Below are 7,903 nucleotides of genomic sequence, written 5' to 3' on the forward strand. Positions count from 1 at the left end.
TACAGGGCCCAACCCCAGTTCAAGTGACTATTCCACGCTGTTCCCCTGGTCCTTGTTCGCCTCTCCACTGAGCCACACTGGATTAATACTTAGCTCCTAAGAAGAGGGGTGACTTCCCAATCTCTGCTAGTTGGCTTAAGGGCCTCACACCGACAGCCCAAGGTCACCTTCTGCTCTCAGACTGCCTCTTTCTGGGCGGGATGTTGGCAAGCAGGGAGTCGCCAGCACTCCTTTAGACAACCCTGGGCGTCGATGAGGCCAGGGATCCCCCACGGTCCCCAACATGGGAACATCTCACCCTGGAGTGACCTGCGACTCTGACAGCCCTGCCTATGGCCTGTTATATCCGCGAAAAAAGCAGTGTTGAGTCCCTGAAAACCCTTTCCATACTGGGAGGAAAGACCTACCCCCTCCACGGTCGCTAAAATTTCGTCGCTAACTGAGCGCCAGCTTTTTGCTTCATTCCTGGGCAACGTCCTTCCGACAGGAAACGGACCTACTCGCTGCCTTTCAGAATATGGACCACGGGAAATGTCGGACTTTTTGACCTCTTCGGATCCTCCAATGCATTCGCCTGGCCCTACCAGCCTTTACACTTGACCACTTCCAGCTGTTGACCTGGCAGCCAGCCCCGGTCTACCTGAGGATTTATGGCTGTTCACTGGGACAAGCCCAACCTCTCGGACTCGATACCACTTCCAGCTGTCCACGTGGCCCCTCCCCGTGGATGACTTCAGCACGTCCGGCCTGTCCCTGTGCCCCAAAGCCATAACCACCTTAGCAGTTCAGCCTGTCCACAAGGCTCCACCCCCTTAATGACGTGAGCACTTCCGGCTGGCCCCCGAGCCCCATATCCTTAACCGCCTCACCACGTGGTGCTGTCCACGTGGCCCCTCCCACTTGATGACGTCAGCACTTCTGGCTGGGCCCGGGACACAAAACTCTTAACCCCCTGAGTACTTCGGGCTGTCCACGTGGCCCCTCCCCCTTGATGACATCAGCTGTTCCTGACGCTCCCCCGGTCCCCAAGACCTTGTCCACCGTAGCACTTCTGGCTGTTCACCCGGGCAAGACCATATTCTTGGTCATTACAGCACTTCCCACTCTCCACCTGGCCCCTCCCCACTGATGATATGAACACTTTAAACTCGTTACCAGGCCCAACCCCTTGTTCATGTGACTATTTCCCGCTGTTCCCCAGGCCCTTGTTCGCCTTGCCAATGAGCCACATTGGCCGGCTACTTAGCTCCTAAGAAGAGGGGTGACTTCCCAATCGCTGGTAGTTGGCTTAAGGGCCTCACACCCACAGCCCCAGGTCAACTTCTGCTCTCAGACTGCCTCTTGCCCGGTGGGAGGTTGGCAAGCAGGGAGACGCCAGCAATCCTTTAAGACAACCCTGGGCGTCCATGAGGCCAGGGTTCCCCCATGGTCCCCAATATAGGGGAATCTCACTCAAACAGTAGTACACTGACACTCTGACAGCCCGCCCTATGGGCTTTGATATCTGGAAAAAGCAGTGCTGAGGCCCTGAAAATCTTTGCATACTGGGAGTAAAGACCTGCCCCCTCCATGGTCACGTAAATTTGGTCGAGAACTGAGAGCAAGCATTTTGCTTAATTCCTGGGGAACGGTCAATCCGACAGGACAGGTACCTTCTCGCTGCCTTCCAGAATATGGACCACAGGAAGTTGCGGACTTTCCGACCTCTTCGGATCCTCCAGTGCATTCGCCTGGCCCTACCAGCCTTTACACTTGACCACTTCCAGCTGTTGACCTGGCAGCGAGCCCTGGTCCACCTGAGGATTTCTGGCTGTTCCCTGGGACGATCCCAAACACTCGGCCCCGTTACCACATCCGGCTGTCCACGTGGCCCCTCCCCTTGATGACGTCAGCAGCCTCAGCGTTCCCGGGCTTCAAAACCTTAACCACCTGAGCACTTCCGGCTGTCCACATGATCCCTCCCACTTGGATGGCTTCAGCTCGTCCGGCCTCACCCCGGGCCCCGGGCCCCAAACCCATAAGCACCTGAGCACTTCAGCCTGACCACGTGGCCCCTCCCCCTTAATGACGTAAGCACTTCCGGAAGGTCCCCGGGCCCCAAGCCCTTAACCACCTTCCACCTGGGACTGTCTTCCACGTGGCCTCTCCGCCTTGACGAAGTCGGCACTTCCGGCCGGTCCCTGGTCCCCAAGCCCTTGTCCACCACAGCAATTCCGGCGTTTCAACTGGGCCAGCCCATATCCTTGGTCACCTCAGCACTTCCGGCTCTCCACCTGGCCCCTCCCCATTGATGATAGGAACAACTTTAATCTGGTCACAGGGCCCCAACCCTCGTTCACGTGACTATTTCTGACTGTTCCCCAGGCCCTTGTTCGCTGACCAATGAGCCACACTGGCCGGCTAAAGGAAAGGGCTGACTTTCCAGTCGCTGGAAGTTGGCTTAAGGGCCTAACACCCAGAGCCCCAGGTCACCTTATGCTCACAGACTGCCTAATCCCCGGTGGAGAGGGTGGTTAGCAGGGGGCCGCCAGCGCTTCCTTAAGACAATCATGGGAGTACATGAGCACAGGGACGCCCCATGCTCCCCATCATAGGAGCATCTCATTGTGGACTGACCTGCGACGCAGAAAGCCCTGCCTGCGGGCTTTGAAATCTGCGAAAAAGCAGGGTTGAGGCCCTGAAAACCCTTTCCATACTGGTAGCAAAGTCCTGAAGCTCCAGGGTTACTTACAGCTCCCCGCGCCCTGACGACCCACTTTTTGCTTCATTCATAAGGAACACCCTTCCCTGAGGATAGGTACCTTCTCCCTGCCTTCCCGGGTATGGATCTCAGAAAAATGGGGCGTTGGCGACCACTTGGGACCCTCCAATGCATTCACCTGGCTCTGCCAGCCTTTACACTTGACCGCTTCCACCTGTTGTCCTGGCAGCTAACCCTTGGCCACCTGAGCAGTTCCAGCAGTTCACCGGGCCAAGCTAAACCACTGGGGTTCGTCACCAATTCTGATTGTCCACGTGACCCCTCCCATTGATGAGGTCAGCATTCAGGCCGGTCCCCGGGCCCCAAACCCTTAACCATCTGAGCACTTCAGCCTGCCCACGTGGCCCCTCCCCCTTGATGACATCAGCACTCCTGGCGGGTCGCGGTCCCCAAGCCCTTGTCCACCAGAGAACTTGGGGCTGCTCACTTGGGCCAGCCCATTATCCATGGTCACCTCAGCACGTCTGGCTCTCCAACTGGACCCTCCCCATTGATGATATGAACAGATCAATCTGGTCACACGGCCCCAACCCTTGTTCACGTGACTATTTCTGGCTGTTCCCCAGGCCCTCGTTCACCTGACCAATGAGCCACACTGGCCGGCTAAGAAAGTGGGTGACTTTCCAATCTCTGGAAGTTGGCCTAAGGGCCTAACACCCAGCGCCCCAGGTCACCTTACGCTCACAGACTACCTAATCGCAGGTGGAGAGGGTGGCAACCAGGGGGCCGCCAGCACTCCTTTAAGACAATCATGGGCGTACAAGAGCACAGGGAGGCCCCATGCTCCCCATCGTAGGAGCATCTCATTCTGGACTGACCTGCGACACAGACATCCCTAGCTCTAGACTTTCAAATCGGGGAAAAAGCAGTGTTGCGGCCCTGAAAACCCTTGGCATGCTGCAAACAAAGTCCTGAAGCTCCAGGGTCACTTACAATTCCCCGCGCCCCGAGGGCCTGCTTTGTGCTTAAGTCGTGTGGAACGCCCGTCCTTGAGGATAAGTACCTTCTCCCTGCCTTCCAGGGTATGGATCTCAGAAAGTTGGGGCTTTTGCAACCTCTTGGGACCCTCCAATGCATTCACCTGGCTCTACCAGCCTTTACACTTGACCACTTCCACCTGTGGTCCTGGCAGCAAGCCCTAGGCTACCTGAGCACTTCCAGCAGTTCTCTGGGCCAAGCCAAACCACAGAGGCCATCACCAATTCTGATTGTCGATGTGGCCCCTCCCATTGATGACCTCAGCACCTCTGGCCGGTCCCCGGGTTCTGAAACCTTAACCACCTTAGCACCACGGCCCGTCCACGTGGCCCCTCCCCCTTGATGATGTCAGCACTTCCGGCTGATCCCCGGTCCCCAAGCCCTTGTCCACCAGAGCACTCCCGTCTGTTCACCTGGGCCAGACCATATCCTTGGTCACCTCAGAACTTCCGACTCTTCACCCGGCCCCTCCCCACTGATGACGTGAACACTTTAAGCTGGTTACAGGGCCCAACCCCAGTTCAAGTGACTATTCCACGCTGTTCCCCTGGTCCTTGTTCGCCTCTCCACTGAGCCACACTGGATTAATACTTAGCTCCTAAGAAGAGGGGTGACTTCCCAATCTCTGCTAGTTGGCTTAAGGGCCTCACACCGACAGCCCAAGGTCACCTTCTGCTCTCAGACTGCCTCTTTCTGGGCGGGATGTTGGCAAGCAGGGAGTCGCCAGCACTCCTTTAGACAACCCTGGGCGTCGATGAGGCCAGGGATCCCCCACGGTCCCCAACATGGGAACATCTCACCCTGGAGTGACCTGCGACTCTGACAGCCCTGCCTATGGCCTGTTATATCCGCGAAAAAAGCAGTGTTGAGTCCCTGAAAACCCTTTCCATACTGGGAGGAAAGACCTACCCCCTCCACGGTCGCTAAAATTTCGTCGCTAACTGAGCGCCAGCTTTTTGCTTCATTCCTGGGCAACGTCCTTCCGACAGGAAACGGACCTACTCGCTGCCTTTCAGAATATGGACCACGGGAAATGTCGGACTTTTTGACCTCTTCGGATCCTCCAATGCATTCGCCTGGCCCTACCAGCCTTTACACTTGACCACTTCCAGCTGTTGACCTGGCAGCCAGCCCCGGTCTACCTGAGGATTTATGGCTGTTCACTGGGACAAGCCCAACCTCTCGGACTCGATACCACTTCCAGCTGTCCACGTGGCCCCTCCCCGTGGATGACTTCAGCACGTCCGGCCTGTCCCTGTGCCCCAAAGCCATAACCACCTTAGCAGTTCAGCCTGTCCACAAGGCTCCACCCCCTTAATGACGTGAGCACTTCCGGCTGGCCCCCGAGCCCCATATCCTTAACCGCCTCACCACGTGGTGCTGTCCACGTGGCCCCTCCCACTTGATGACGTCAGCACTTCTGGCTGGGCCCGGGACCCAAAACTCTTAACCCCCTGAGTACTTCGGGCTGTCCACGTGGTTCCTCCCCCTTGTTGACGTCAGCACTTCTGGCTGGGCCCGGGGCCCCAAACTCTTAACCACCTGAGTACTTCGGGCTGTCCACGTGGCCCCTCCCCCTTGATGCCGACCGCACTCCCGGCCAGTCCGCGGGCCTGAAACATTTAAGCGACTCAGCACGTAGGGCTGTCCACGTGGCCCCTCCCCCTTGATGACTTCAGCAGTTCCTGACGCTCCCCGGTCCCCAAGACCTTGTCCACCGTAGCACTTCTGGCTGTTCACCCGGGCAAGACCATATTCTTGGTCATTACAGCACTTCCCACTCTCCACCTGGCCCCTCCCCACTGATGATATGAACACTTTAAACTCGTTACCAGGCCCAACCCTTGTTCATGTGACTATTTCCCGCTGTTCCCCAGGCCCTTGTTCGCCTTGCCAATGAGCCACATTGGCCGGCTACTTAGCTCCTAAGAAGAGGGGTGACTTCCCAATCGCTGGTAGTTGGCTTAAGGGCCTCACACCCACAGCCCCAGGTCAACTTCTGCTCTCAGACTGCCTCTTGCCCGGTGGGAGGTTGGCAAGCAGGGAGACGCCAGCAATCCTTTAAGACAACCCTGGGCGTCCATGAGGCCAGGGTTCCCCCATGGTCCCCAATATAGGGGAATCTCACTCAAACAGTAGTACACTGACACTCTGACAGCCCGCCCTATGGGCTTTGATATCTGGAAAAAGCAGTGCTGAGGCCCTGAAAATCTTTGCATACTGGGAGTAAAGACCTGCCCCCTCCATGGTCACGTAAATTTGGTCGAGAACTGAGAGCAAGCATTTTGCTTAATTCCTGGGGAACGGTCAATCCGACAGGACAGGTACCTTCTCGCTGCCTTCCAGAATATGGACCACAGGAAGTTGCGGACTTTCCGACCTCTTCGGATCCTCCAGTGCATTCGCCTGGCCCTACCAGCCTTTACACTTGACCACTTCCAGCTGTTGACCTGGCAGCGAGCCCTGGTCCACCTGAGGATTTCTGGCTGTTCCCTGGGACGATCCCAAACACTCGGCCCCGTTACCACATCCGGCTGTCCACGTGGCCCCTCCCCTTGATGACGTCAGCAGCCTCAGCGTTCCCGGGCTTCAAAACCTTAACCACCTGAGCACTTCCGGCTGTCCACATGATCCCTCCCACTTGGATGGCTTCAGCTCGTCCGGCCTCACCCCGGGCCCCGGGCCCCAAACCCATAAGCACCTGAGCACTTCAGCCTGACCACGTGGCCCCTCCCCCTTAATGACGTAAGCACTTCCGGAAGGTCCCCGGGCCCCAAGCCCTTAACCACCTTCCACCTGGGACTGTCTTCCACGTGGCCTCTCCGCCTTGACGAAGTCGGCACTTCCGGCCGGTCCCTGGTCCCCAAGCCCTTGTCCACCACAGCAATTCCGGCGTTTCAACTGGGCCAGCCCATATCCTTGGTCACCTCAGCACTTCCGGCTCTCCACCTGGCCCCTCCCCATTGATGATAGGAACAACTTTAATCTGGTCACAGGGCCCCAACCCTCGTTCACGTGACTATTTCTGACTGTTCCCCAGGCCCTTGTTCGCTGACCAATGAGCCACACTGGCCGGCTAAAGGAAAGGGATGACTTTCCAGTCGCTGGAAGTTGGCTTAAGGGCCTAACACCCAGAGCCCCAGGTCACCTTATGCTCACAGACTGCCTAATCCCCGGTGGAGAGGGTGGTTAGCAGGGGGCCGCCAGCGCTTCCTTAAGACAATCATGGGAGTACATGAGCACAGGGACGCCCCATGCTCCCCATCATAGGAGCATCTCATTGTGGACTGACCTGCGACGCAGAAAGCCCTGCCTGCGGGCTTTGAAATCTGCGAAAAAGCAGGGTTGAGGCCCTGAAAACCCTTTCCATACTGGTAGCAAAGTCCTGAAGCTCCAGGGTTACTTACAGCTCCCCGCGCCCTGACGACCCACTTTTTGCTTCATTCATAAGGAACACCCTTCCCTGAGGATAGGTACCTTCTCCCTGCCTTCCCGGGTATGGATCTCAGAAAAATGGGGCGTTGGCGACCACTTGGGACCCTCCAATGCATTCACCTGGCTCTGCCAGCCTTTACACTTGACCGCTTCCACCTGTGGTCCTGGCAGCAAGCCCTAGGCTACCTGAGCACTTCCAGCAGTTCTCTGGGCCAAGCCAAACCACAGAGGCCATCACCAATTCTGATTGTCGATGTGGCCCCTCCCATTGATGACCTCAGCACCTCTGGCCGGTCCCCGGGTTCTGAAACCTTAACCACCTTAGCACCACGGCCCGTCCACGTGGCCCCTCCCCCTTGATGATGTCAGCACTTCCGGCTGATCCCCGGTCCCCAAGCCCTTGTCCACCAGAGCACTCCCGTCTGTTCACCTGGGCCAGACCATATCCTTGGTCACCTCAGAACTTCCGACTCTTCACCCGGCCCCTCCCCACTGATGACGTGAACACTTTAAGCTGGTTACAGGGCCCAACCCCAGTTCAAGTGACTATTCCACGCTGTTCCCCTGGTCCTTGTTCGCCTCTCCACTGAGCCACACTGGATTAATACTTAGCTCCTAAGAAGAGGGGTGACTTCCCAATCTCTGCTAGTTGGCTTAAGGGCCTCACACCGACAGCCCAAGGTCACCTTCTGCTCTCAGACTGCCTCTTTCTGGGCGGGATGTTGGCAA

This window comes from Plecotus auritus (assembly GCF_963455305.1).
Source record: "Plecotus auritus genome assembly, chromosome: 3".
Taxonomy (NCBI): Eukaryota; Metazoa; Chordata; class Mammalia; order Chiroptera; family Vespertilionidae; genus Plecotus; species Plecotus auritus.